Source organism: Neovison vison, chromosome 12 (assembly GCF_020171115.1).
Source record: "Neovison vison isolate M4711 chromosome 12, ASM_NN_V1, whole genome shotgun sequence".
NCBI classification, from domain to species: domain Eukaryota; kingdom Metazoa; phylum Chordata; class Mammalia; order Carnivora; family Mustelidae; genus Neogale; species Neogale vison.
In genome coordinates this window covers 147,597,809-147,610,798 of record NC_058102.1, presented here as the reverse complement: position 1 = coordinate 147,610,798, position 12,990 = coordinate 147,597,809, and the positions used below count along the sequence as shown (strand labels likewise).

The 12,990-nt window shown below is 63.6% G+C and overlaps 1 protein-coding gene across 2 annotated transcripts in view; it reads right to left on the bottom strand.

Moving 5' to 3' along the window:
- DIP2C (disco interacting protein 2 homolog C) overlaps nucleotides 1-12,990 on the bottom strand; it is a 347,920-nt gene that overhangs the window by 180,293 nt on the left and 154,637 nt on the right. The window lies entirely within an intron of this gene.

Below are 12,990 nucleotides of genomic sequence, written 5' to 3'. Positions count from 1 at the left end.
TTCCGAGGCCATGGTAGGTGGGCGGGTCACCGTCGGCAAGGACGCTCCCCTCCGTGCTCAGCTGTACACGCACAACGGCTGTGCCCACACCCACCGGCCGCGCACAGGCTCTCCGCTGCTCTGGGAAATGCTCTACCCAATCCCCCATTTTATTTACTTATTTTTAAGGATCTTATTTACTTCTCTGAGAGAGAGAGAAAGTGCACACACAAGCAGGGGAGCAGCGGAGGCAGAGGGGGAAGCAGGCTCCCCACTGAGCAGGGACCCCGACGCGGGGCTCGATCCCAGGACCCTGAGGTCATGACCTGAGCCGAAGGCAGACGCTTCACCCCCCAGGGGCCCCCCAAGTTCCCTGTTTTAAAAGGATGCCTGAACCTCAACAACCCGCACGCACGTGCACGCCCACAGTCTGGAGCGGTCTGCGGTTCACCGGGAAGGGGAGTGAGGAACGCATTAGGACGCCGGCTGGGGAGGTCGGTCCGGGTCACGCCCAGCACGACGCGCCTCCGAGGCGTTAAAGACCAAGCACCGAGGAGGGAACAGCTAAGACCAATCAGCGGAAGCGCCTCAGGACATGGGAAGCCGGGGGCTGGGGTCGGGCCGTGCGGGGGTGGGGGGAGGGAGGGGCGGGGGTCAGAAGCCCACAGGCCCCCCCAGGCTGCTTCAGGCCAGCCCACCTGCGTGCAGGGGATGGCGAAGCTCCCAGGCCTGCTCCCAGACAGGCAGGAACTCTCTGCTCCTCAAGGACAAGGCGGTGCACACCCGAGGCTTCTCCCAGCCCCAGCGGCCCTGAGAAGCCTCTGCCGGGCAGGCTCCCTGCGGGTTCCCCCGCCCGCAGCCCTAGAGCTGCCCCCACCACTCTCTGAGCACAGCGCAGAACTGAGGAAGCCAGTTCATTTCCTTCTCCCTCATCCTCCACGGCGCGGGGCAGCACTTCCCCAGCTCAGAGCCCGTCGGCTCCCTGCGAGGGAAAGGCTGTGACACTGGGGATGGGAAGAGGAACACGCAACTGAGGGCCACAGCGGTCCCGACGGCCCCGAGCACGAGGCAGACACCTGCTGTTTGCCTGCCCTGCCAGCCCCTTCCCCGGCCCTTCCCCAGCCTCCCAGCAGCTCTAGGCCCGAGTCCCAGCCTGGGTAAGCACCTTTCACGGTTGCTCTGCACCCAGACTTTAGGAATGTCTCAGACGGGGCACCTGGCGGGCTCAGCCATTCAGCAGTTGCCTTCGGCTCAGGTCATAGTCTCAGGGTCCTGGGATTGAGCCCCGCATCGGGCTCCCTGCTCAGCGGAAAGTCTTGTCCATCTCCCACTCCCCTGCTTGTGTTCCCGCTCTCTCTAACAGATAAAATCTTTAAAAAAAAGAAAAAAGTCTCAAAGGAACACGTAAGTATGGGGGGAAGAGATCCTTAATTTTTGGCATGGGACAGCCTCAAAGAAAACTCAGTTTTTACTGTCTTACTTCAGGAAGTTCCAATTATCAAGACATTAGACCTCAGGAAAAAATGGACTTTTCCTGGTGAAACCAGGACTGTGCGTGGAATTGGAAGAGGTCAGAGTTGGCCTCACAAGGGCACATCTGCAGAGGTCCCTGACCCCACACAGCCCCCAAACCTGCACAGGTTCCTGCCCCCCACAGGTCTCTGACCCCACACGGCCCCTAATCCCACACAGGGCCTCAACCCCACATGGGTCCCTGACCCCGCACTGATCCCTGACCCTGCTCAACCCCTGACCCCACATAGGTCCCTGACCCCACACAGCCCCCTGACCCGACACGGGTCCCCGACCCTGCACTGGTCCCCGACCCCACACAGGTTCCTGACCCCACACCATCCCCGACCCCACACAGGTCCCCACCCTGCACGGGTCCCCGACCCCGCACAAGTCCCTGACCCCACACCATCCCCGACCCCACACAGGTCCCCAACCCTGCACAGGTCCCCGACCCCGCACAGCCCCCCGACGCCTCACGGGTCCTCAACCCTGCACAGCCCCTGACTCCACACGGCCCCCGACCCCACACAGGCCCCAACCCCGCAAGATTCCCAACCCCACACAGGTCCCCAACCCTGTACCGTCCCCGACCCGACACCGGTCCCTGACCCTGCACCGTCCCCAACCCCACACGGATCCCCGACACCGCACAGCTCCCAACCCCCCATGATCCCCAACAGTACACAGATCCCTGACACCACACAGGTTTCCGACACCCAAGGCCCCCGACTGCGCACTGTCCCCGACCCCACACAGGTCCCCGACCCCACACAGGTCCCCGACCCTGCATACCCCCCGATCCCACGTAGCCCCTGACCCCACGCAGAAAGGGCTGGGCCACAGGAGGCGTCCGAGCTTCCGAGCGCCGAGTCCCGCACGCACCCCCCAACCGGGAAACCGAGCTCAGAAGCCGGCAGCTCGCAGGGATTTCCAGATCCCGCTCTCGGAGCCCAGCCTGCCGACGGCCCTTCAAACCCACGAGTGCGGAAAGACCATTTTCACTGAGCGACTTCATGCAGATCAGGGTCGCGGACTCCACTTCCAGTCTGCGGACCGTTCCTGCCCTGAACGCGCGGGCACCGGGCCACACTCCCTCGCACACCACCCGGCCCGCCCGGGCGCACGAGCCTCCGGGCCGCCGTCCCCCAGGACCTGCCGTCCCCGGGACAGTGGGTCTTGCAGGCGAGAGCAGGCAGGAGGGTGCTCGTGTTTCCCGCCAGGGCCCCAGAGCGACGCAGAAAACACTTAGACCAAATCCCCAGCGGCCACCCTGGAAGCCGCACCCGGGACCGTCCGCCCCGCCCCTGCCTGCCCGGGACACACTCCCGTCCGGCCGCGGGGCCGTGGGGCGCTCTCGTCATGCCGCCTGGACGGCTGCTTCGGGCTGGCGTCGGTCACACGTTCAAGCAGCTGCTCCTCAATCCCGGGGCGCGGCGCCATCGGGGGCCACCGTCCCGCAGGGCCGAGCCCCAACCCCGCTGGCTCGCGAGCCGGCACGGCACACGGGGGCCTCAGAGCAACACCGGGTACCGGCCGGACGGTGCCCCGCGGGGCAGACCCAGGGTTCCTGCGGGGGCTCCCCAAGAGTCCGGCATGAACGTGTGGAGAGCACAGCCGGAGCGTGTGCCCCACGAACACCCAGCGCCGTGGCAAGGGGCCAGGGTCACTCGCGGCTGAAACGCCCTCCTGCTCGTCCCCTCCACCCGCGAGTCCGGGACGTTCAACAGCGCGTGGGCGTCGGGGGACGGCGGCCCCGCGGGGTAGCGGTCACGGCCCTCTGCACACTAGCCGATCCCAAGGGCGGGGCTCTTCCCTTCTGCCCCTCGTTCCCGGCCTCTGGTGAGGGTTTTGTGCAGGTGCTTGGGAGAGCAACGGTAGACGGACGGGAGAGGACGGACGGGCAGACGACGGACAGAGGGGAAGGACGAAAGGACACGCAGGGTGGGCCCGAGCTCCGCACACAGCTCCGCGCCCTGGACCGCTCCCCGGCTCCGCCCCAGGCTGACCTACACTCAGGGCCAAGACGTCTCCGGGACAGGACAGCGTCTCCGTCCCCTGCCACCGGTTCCGGCTGAAGGACAGATAGGCGCCCCTGGACCCTCTGCCTGGAGCGGCAGCGCCCGCCGTCGGGGAGGGGCCGTCCTTCCCGCCACACCTCTCAGCAGGAGTTGATGTATCTGTGGTTCCCCGTGGACTGTCCGCAGCCAACGGCAGGCTCGAAAGACCTTGCTAACGTCCAGGGACCCAACCACAGGACTCCGTACTCGAGTTCTCACCACAAAGCCCCCCAAACGGCACGTTTCTACATTTCCGAGCTCAGGACACCTGCCACCCAACACGCTTTCATTTCGGAAGAAAGACACAGACCGAAAACTGCAGAAATCATCTCTCCTCCGTGAGCAGAACGTAAAAGCGATCCTTTGAATGCTTTTCACTTTATCAAAAATATGTAAATTACGATTCTCTAAGAAGCTTCTATCGACTTAAAATTCAGCAGGAGAAACCACAGTCACATGTTCTCTTACAAGGAGAAAAGATTTGCAGACAGGTCCTCAATTTAAAATGAAAACCCAAGGAGAACAAAACCACCGGCCACGGCCGAGTAACACCGGGAAGGGGTCCGTCTGCTCCGCTCCGGAAGGAAGCCCCCTCCTCCGCGTGCCGTGGCCCAGAGCTCCAGGCCAACCCCGAGCCCCAGAAAAGGGAAAGTCAAGCAGATGCCGGACTGACGTGCACACCGCAGGGCCCCGTCTGTCCGACCTGGCCTCACTCGGGAGACCCGGGCGCCCAGGGAGGGGAGCGGAACCGGCCGCCCGGGACGCCCGGCTGAGATGTGAGAGCGTGACGGCCGCGGCCTCTCCAGGCGATGGGACAGCGGGTCGTGACGTGCCCGTGGGACAGGACACGCTCCGGAGCAGATCACGGGCCGCAGGCCACTTCCACGCTGGAGCCCTTCAGGGGAAACAGCCCAGCTCTCCGACCCTGGCATCGGAGCGTTCCTTCATCTGAAGCCGGCACGCGTGCTTCACGGAACACAGCGATCGTTCCCATATTTGGAATTTCCCGGCCGTCAGGAGCCGACTCACGTCCCCCTGAGCCGATGGCTTTATCAGGCGTACGGAGCACGGAGGACGGCGCTCTCCCTCCGGCCCGGCTGCCGCAGGCATGGTGCCGGCTCGGTGCCGAGCTCTCTTCCAGGGTGGCGCGGTGACGTCTGTGCGCGCACCCACCTGCTCAGGAGCGGAAGCAGGAGGAAAACTGAGACCGTTCTGTCCCCGAACACGGCTAGGGACCCTGCACGGTCAGCTCCCCTCCCTGGGCTTCCCCTTTCTCATCGATAAAATACTGGCAGGGACGCCTCCCACCCACCCGCACAGTGGAGACCACGGAGCCCCAGGACGCGGGAGCTCTCAGGAGCCCCAGCAGGACACCGAGTCCGACAGCCACAACCCCTTCCCGGTCTCTGTGATGCGCCCATGCTGCGACCAGGCGGAGGCCGCGAGGCTCCCGGGCAGGGCTCCCGCCCTGGAAACACGCCCACCCTGCATGACCCATCCAGAGACTGAGCAAACCCAGAAGCGAACCCTCACGGGTGTCTGGCGGCTCCTCTCCTCTCCCGGACACGGCGACCCGGGGCCAGCCGCCCCCCCGTCGGCGGGACAGACCCTCACAGCCCCTCACTGCCGTGACCCCGTGACCGCCGTGACTGCCGTGACCCCTGTGACCCCCGTGACCGCCCGTGACCCCCGTGACCGCCCACCCAGCGCGTCCTCCCTTCACGTGCAGCCAGACGCGCCGACCGTGGCCCCGCAGCCCGGGAGCCCCAGAACGGCTGAGACCAGGCCCAGCAGCAGGGCCCGCACGTCCTGGCACAGCCCGGCCCGCGCCCGCCACCGCGCCCATCACTGCGCCGACGCGACGCTCTCCCCGATGCCAGCCCGACGCGCGGCTACGGCGACCGCCTTCCGTTCTTCGGAGGGGGAGGCCACACCTGCAACGTAGAGTTCAGAAAGTCCAGTTCCATAGAGACTCCGCGATGACAGCTGGGCGGGTAGGACGACCACGGACGCTTCCGTACGAACGGAAAATCATTAAGGCCTGTTTACGCTCAGTGCGACGGAATCCTCGGCACGACCACCGACTGGCACAGTTAGGACCCTCGTGGGAATGACCAGAAGGCCCCTTCGGCATTCGGTCAATGCCGTGACCACAAAGAAAAATACCACAACTGGACGACCGTGTCACTCCCCACGCGAGCCAGCGAGGCCCAGCGCCGCTCGCCCGAGGTCTTACTTTAAGTCTCACCCTGCGTTCCCGGGGCTGTTTGCCTCGGTCTGTGCGGACCTCCAGTTGTAGGAAGGAGGAGAGGAAACCCGGTTTTCTCCGAACACGAGAGGCGTCCGCGCGGCCCCGCAGACGAGCGCCCAAGCCGCAGAGGACCCGGACCCGGACCTGCCCCACTCTGGGCTTGCCGAGAATCGCAGCAGACCCTGTTAGATGCTCGGGGGCTGACGGCCGTCCATGGAGGACACGTGGGCCTCCTCCACCGACGGCCCAGAGCCTTCCATCGGCTCTGACCACGTCTGCAAACTGTTGAAAGAAACAAGGGTCCCCGTCTGGGTATTTCCTGCGGCCCAGAGATGCCTCCCGTGGGGGACAGCAACCGTCCACGCCTGGTGCCACGTCCTGGGAACGACCACACGAGTCTGAGACGAAGCCGTTTCCGGTTCTCAGCCGGGACCCACGGCGGCAGAGCCCGAGCTTGGCTGGAAAGTGGGTTGTCCTCGACGCCGTCACTTTGTGGGAACACTCGCGGGCCACGGGGACCACAGGTAAAATGTGTTTGGTGCAGCAACACTGTCTTCTCCCAACGCTTGCCCTTTACAGACTCACGCCGGGTTAGTGAGGGTCCTACAACGTCCGTCCGCTCTGAAGCCCCAGACGAACCCAACACCTTGGGGTGCCACTGCCCACGGTACCCCACGGAGGCAGGACAGGAGCTCCCCGTGCGCACCCTTGGGAGGAGCCAGGCGTGGCCCCCGACGGGTCACAGGGTGCAGGGAATGGCCTTCCCCAAGCAAACCACACACTGGGACGTGGGTCTCAAAATGTAAGTGCCACGAATCCGGTTCTTCAGGAACAGGTCAGGACGGGGAGGCGTCTGGGGAGGTCTCAAGGTACGTGAACTCTGCTCTTCTGCTCTCTGGCCGAGTCGTGTCCCAGCCACTGCTCTACAGACACGTGGTCTCGTGGCTACCACTCCCTGGCCCGTGGCCGCATCTCGTGGCACCAAGGGCAGGGAATGAGGGAAGACACATGCAAACTGTTGTGTCCAGCCACGGCTCCTGGCTGTGACACGACCCACATCACCTGGAGGCAGAGGCGTGGTGCCTGGGCCTCGGGAGCCGGCAAAGCTCCCCCCGCAGACGCTCAGGCGTGGGGTGCAGGCCCGCTCCCCCTCCTTGAAGAAAGGAGCCGCACCACCCCCCACATTCAGCTGGAGGACAGCACAGCACAGCGTCCCTCGGACCTCCCAGAGACACAGACCCGAACGGGAGTCGGGGACGGCTCCGCCGCCCCCCACCGCCGAGGCTCTCTCCTGCACCCGGTCTTGACCTACAACTTGGCGATGGCCGGCGAAGGCCGCTGAGCTGTACGACCACCCGCTCCTCCTCCGGAACATGTGCTGACCCTACGCCGTGCCGGCCAGCGGTGGGGGGTCGTGGGGCAGGAGACGCAGCCCCAGCACTCAATGTTTGCTCAGCGGAAGAGTAAATCACAGCTGTCCTTCCACTTCCGAAACTGTTTTAAAGGAGGAAAACAGGGGCACCTGGGGGCTCAGTCAGCTAAGCGTCCGGCTCTTGGTTTCAGCTCAGGTCACGATCTCAGGGTCGTGAGATCGAGCCCCACGTCGGGCTCCGTGCTCAGCGGGGAGTCTGCCTGACATCCCGTCCCTCTGCCCCTCCCCACGGTGCACTCTCTCTCCAAAATAAATAAATCTTTAAACAAACAGAAAAGGTGAAAACAAAGTAGCGACTCGGAGAGTGATTCCAGTGACGATCTTACGCGGCCCCATCTGCCAAGAAACGGGAGACAACGGTAGAGACGCGGCTTGTGCCGGACAGGATGCGAACAGCCGCACCACCTCCCGCTCGCTGGTGTCGAGATCCGGAACGAGAGCGGGAGGACTCAGCGCGGCTCGTGTCAAGGAAACAGAGAACAGTCTCTTCAAAAAGTTTTGTTTTTTTAATTTGAGAGAGAGACAAAGAGAGCAGGACGGCAAGCGCACAAGTCGGGGGACGAGCAGAGGGGGCGGCAGGCGCCCGGCCGAACAGGGAGCCCGATGCCGGGCTGGATCCCGGGACCCTGAGATCACGACCTGAGCTGAAGGCAGACGCTTCGCCGACGGAGCCAGCAGACGCCCGAGAAAACAGAATTTCGACAACATTCACAAGGATTTCTCCAGCTCTTAACCTCCTGTTCAGCGGGAAAGGAGCGACACTTGGGTGGATCCTTCCCAGCAAATGAGGCTGCGCGGCTAACACGGTTTAATTCCTTCCAGAAGACTCTTCCCACCTGTTCTCCGTAAGGCTTTCACGCAGACTCTCCGCCCACCCGAAAAGTCTGCAGCCCGTAACGGCTCTGCCTGGACTTGGCCTAAACCTGCCTGTCGCTCCGACGTCAAAGCCAAGTCAAAAGGCTCAATCCCGCGGCGAGTGTTTCACCTGAGAGCGACACTCCAGGTTCCCGAGCTTACGGGAGACAGAACCGGGGACCAGAACCGCTTTATCTCTGGGAACGAGGAGACCGTTGCACGGAAAGACCTCCCCTTGGTGTCCACAAGCACGTGGACTGCACACCCCAGCTGACCCCCCAGTGCCCGGCCGGCCGCAGGAAGAGCGAACAACAGGGAATCCTTGCCCCCGGGCCCCAAGCTGCCTACGAACGCTCACCAGTCACGGCGGGACAGACATCTGTCGGAAAGTTCTGCAGAAGATGCCGACCACGATCCAGCGGCCGCAGGAGGACAGCTGCCACGCGGAGGGGTGTTTGCTCCCACAGCCCCGGTCAGAGCTGCTTCCCGAGCCCCTCACGCCGCAGGCGAGCCCTTGCACACCCCCTGTGTCCTGTTACACACACTGTGGGGTCCGGCACCGAACGGCGAGGATCTCATCACCGGCATCCACGTGAGGGCCACGTCAGTAAGAGACAAGGAGAAACAGGGTCCTCAAGCTACAGGAGGCCAGCTCAGAGGAAAACACCCGGGAAACTCTGCGATCGAAATCATGAATAATGAGACTTTATGCTGGCGTTTCGCATTACGTGATTCGGCAGCTAAATAATTCAGTGTATCTTTTTTTTTTTAAGAAAGCCTAAAGACTGACAAGTAACTTGGTTCTTTTCAGCTTCGTATTAAAAAGAGGAAACAAGCCAAAATTCCTGAGACATCACACCGTAGGCTTGCGTCGTCCCTCTTCTTGCCTGGCAAGCCCGCAGCACCCAGCAGGGAAGGGAGGCCGGGAAAGAGAACGGGGCAGCTCCTCACGCGTCTGTGTCTTGGCGCTCGGGGCCCGGTCGGAGCTCGTGAGGACGATCACTGCGGGACTCGACGCCATCCGGTTCAGACACCTGAGCGCGGGACTCAGCAGACCCTGCCGGAGAGCGGGGAACTAGTCCCACGCAGGAGACCAGACGCTCCGGGAACGTGCATCCCCGCGCCTGCTCCCGCAGCCCGGATGGCGCTCGGGCCCCGGGGCCGCCACGGGGGAGGAAGGGGTCCGGCTACGCGGGGAGCCGTGCTGTCGTGGCTACCAGGAGCTCGGAGGAGCGGTTACAAGTCCAAACGCCTAAAGGCCACACAGAAATAAGAGGGGAGAGCAACACGACATCGACTGCTTCCGTCCCTTCGGAAGATCAGAGAGCCGTGAAAACATGAGCCGGGGGCCCGATGCACAGGAGACAGGGCCGCCCTCGTCGGTGGCCGGGGTGGGGTGAAGCCCGCCGGCTTCTCCGTCTGCTGACCTCCCTTCTCCGCAGCACATCCCCAGCCGGAAAACCCATCGCGCTTCCCTTCGTTGCTGTGTGTCCTGACAACGGTAAGCACCCAAAACACACGCTCAATCACGGGGACCATCCGACAACGTACAGAAACACCCCACACCCCAGACTCACAAGACAGCACGTGTCCGTTAGCCCCGACCGAATCCGCTTTACAGGGTGAGAAGGGCTGCCGAGGGGGGGCTGCGGCCCCACGGACGGCGACGGCGTCACCTGCCGACCCGAGGAGACCGGGAACGGACACGCGTGGGCGGGGATGCGCGGCCGCTAAACCCGGTGAGCGGAGGGCACAGCTGGGCCAGCACGGACGGCGCCGGCGCGGCCACAGTCCAGCCCAGTCCGCGCCGCGCCTCGGGAGACGCTTCCAGATAAACACGCAGGACCCGCGGCCCCGACTCGCCGGAGCAGCGTCGCCGACCAACACCGGCCGGGACCCCACACTCTATCCCCCGAACCAGGACTGTCGTCGAAACGGACACTGAGTGTGTGAGATTCACGAAAAGCGGACGAGCTCAGGGAGGCTTGCGGAAAGCACAGAACTGTCCTGCCCCCACCTCGGGACGGGGGTCTTACAGAGTTGTACGCAAACGGAACAGCAGCATCCCGGGAAGCAACAGCAGCACGTGGGTACGCACACAGCTCTGTGTCTGTGTGTGCGTGACTGTGCACACGAGGACGCACGTGTGTCGGTGCAGGCCCCGCGCAGGCATGTGCTGTGTCTCCGAGTCCGTGCGTGTGTCCCTGCGGTGCACACGCCAGCATGTCTGTCCGCCCGCTCGCATCTCTGCACACACGCATGGGCCTCCGTGTGCACGTGTGTCCACACCCACCTGTCTCTGCGCACGTGCGTGCCCATCTGCGTGTCCCTGCGGTGCACACGCCAGCGTGTCTGTCCGCCCGCTCGCATCTCTGCACACACGCGTGGGCCTCCGTGTGCACGTGTGTCCGCACCCACCTGTCTCTGCGCACGTGCATGCACGTCTGCGTGTCCCTGCGGTGCACACGCCAGCGTGTCTGTCCGCCCGCTCGCATCTCTGCACACACGCATGGGCCTCCGTGTGCACATGTGTCCGCACCCACCTGTCTCTGCGCACGTGCGTGCCCATCTGCGTGCGCAGCTCCACGACAGCCTTCAGAAAAGGGTTCTCCCCGGATCGTGCCTGTGTGTCGGCTCCTTGCCACTTCCTGGGTAAACAGAGCTAACGACGTGCGGTAACCCTGCTTAAAACCCTCTAATGAAACAAATTACAAACAGTGTCACGGGGAAACCAGGCCGGCCGACACTCCGGCTGCGGCAGGAGCCAGTCACGCCAGGAGGAAAGGGGAGAAAACTGAGAATTTAATTTACACTTTGGAATAGCTCATTAACCCAACCCCATAACAATTACCGCGTAAACCACAGAGCACGGGGGAACGCGGCACCTCGGGACACAGGAGACAGGCGCTTGGGACACCTGACTGCTGCCCACGCGCCCCCTGCACACCCCACACGCACAGCCCCTGCACGCCGCACACACACGGGCCACGCTTGCTCCACACGCGCCCCCCAGCGCCCCACACCCCAGCAGCGAGAATGGGAGACCGGCCCCAGCAGGCTTGGCTCACCCAGCCCGTAGCTGAACCACACACAACACATTTAAAGACACACTTCTGGGGCGCCTCGGTGGCCCCGTCGGTCGAGCGTCAGGCTCTCGGTTTCGGCTCAGGTCACGATCTCAGGGTTGTAGGATCGAGCCCCGTTCTCTGTGCTCAGTGGGGAGTCCCCTTGAAGATGCTCTCTCCTCTCCCTCTGCCCCTCCCCCTGCTCACACACTCTCTCCAAAAATAAATAAAATCTTTAAAAACACGCTTCTGAAGGCATTAGCTCGAGAACACTGTCGCACTCACGGCCGGACGGTGTGTCGTGACGTGACCGCCGCAGTCCACGTGTCTCCGCAGCAGGACCTGTCCGACCCCGTGTCCGATTCTAATCACAATGACGTGTGTTTTCAGAGGGAAAGTGACATGAAGACGAACGGGTCGTGACAAAACTGTGAGGACCGAGAACCAGGAAAAGAACACAAGCTGGGGAGGGAACGTGCCTGTCAACAGGGCCACACGCCCGCTGTTGAAAATGTCCCCAAATGAGAGAAGCAGAAGGCGAGACAGGAGACACAGCAAAGGAAAAGCAGCCGTGGACAGGAGCAGCCGCCGTGAAAACTCCCGGTCCTCCTCCCGATCCATCCCAGGGACACGCGTCACCAAGACCTCGGTCCTCCCCTCCTGAGAAAGGGCTGGTGGCATCACAGGGCCAACAGGAGGGCCGCGGCCGGGCTACCTCCGGGATGCAGACATGGAGTCCTCGGGAAGGAGACGAGTCCTGTCTCCTCCCCCGGCCCCACGGAACGCCCAGAGAACCACGCAGAGCCGTCGAGGTCTTCACAGCCTCCAGACCCTCCCACTACCTGGTGCTGGGCCAGGCCAACCCGGTCTCCCCCTTCCCGGACCCCGGTCCCAGCTCCCTCCACAATCAGGCGTGTGCCAGGCGTGGCTGTGAGGCCGGTCGGCTTCATCAGACGCGGAGACGCCGTGACGGCCGACGTGTGGCTCCAGCCTGAATGCGGAGACCACCACGAAGGTGGAGGGTGGACCCTGGGCCACCAGCACCTGGTCCCACTGGCATGCAGGCCACCGGCCAGCCAAGAATTCCCCAGGAGTTGGAGTTAGGCTGTTAAAATTCTGGGACTTGTTACAGCAGCTAGAGTTAGGAAAACTCCCCCCAAACCGGTGATCTTTAACTAGACCCTCCCTGTGTGACAATACATCAGACGCCGGGGACTGGAGATCAAACATGCCTGAGCACAAGCCCCGTCCAGCCACCGGCGGGACTCGGACAAGCCGCCTTTCTTCCCCGATGGATCCTGGACGCAGAACAGGCACAGCGTCCTTGATCCATGCAGGATCCCGACGGCACCGCTCCGGGGAAATCCCTCCGCTGCTTGGGGGACGGTCGCCCATGCAGCCGGTGTGGGACCCCGGGTCCCAACCCCGGCGGTCTGACCCCAAACTCCAGGCGCTCAGGCTCCAGGACAAAGTCCTCCCTCAGGTGCCCGGTGAGCCTGCACTTTTGTTTTTAGTCATTCGCCAAGAACGGAAGACCGAATCAGGAAGCGTGTTAGCCGAAAGGAAGAACGCTGGGGTCACCGAGTCCGAATCCAGTAAAGGCCGCGTCACGCCCCGTGTTGCCCGTTTCAAAGCCCTTCAAAGGCCTCACTTGTCTCCCCGCAGCTCGGTGCCAAAGGCACCGCCACAGAGAAGAGACGGACAGGCGCAGGGTGTGCCTCTGCCTCCCCAGCGCTTCCCCACAACGAGCCCTCGGGACAGGCCGGACAAACGCACGGAAGGCGGACACGGCGACCGCTGGCCGCCCGCTGCGCTCGGGGCGGACGCCCACGTCGG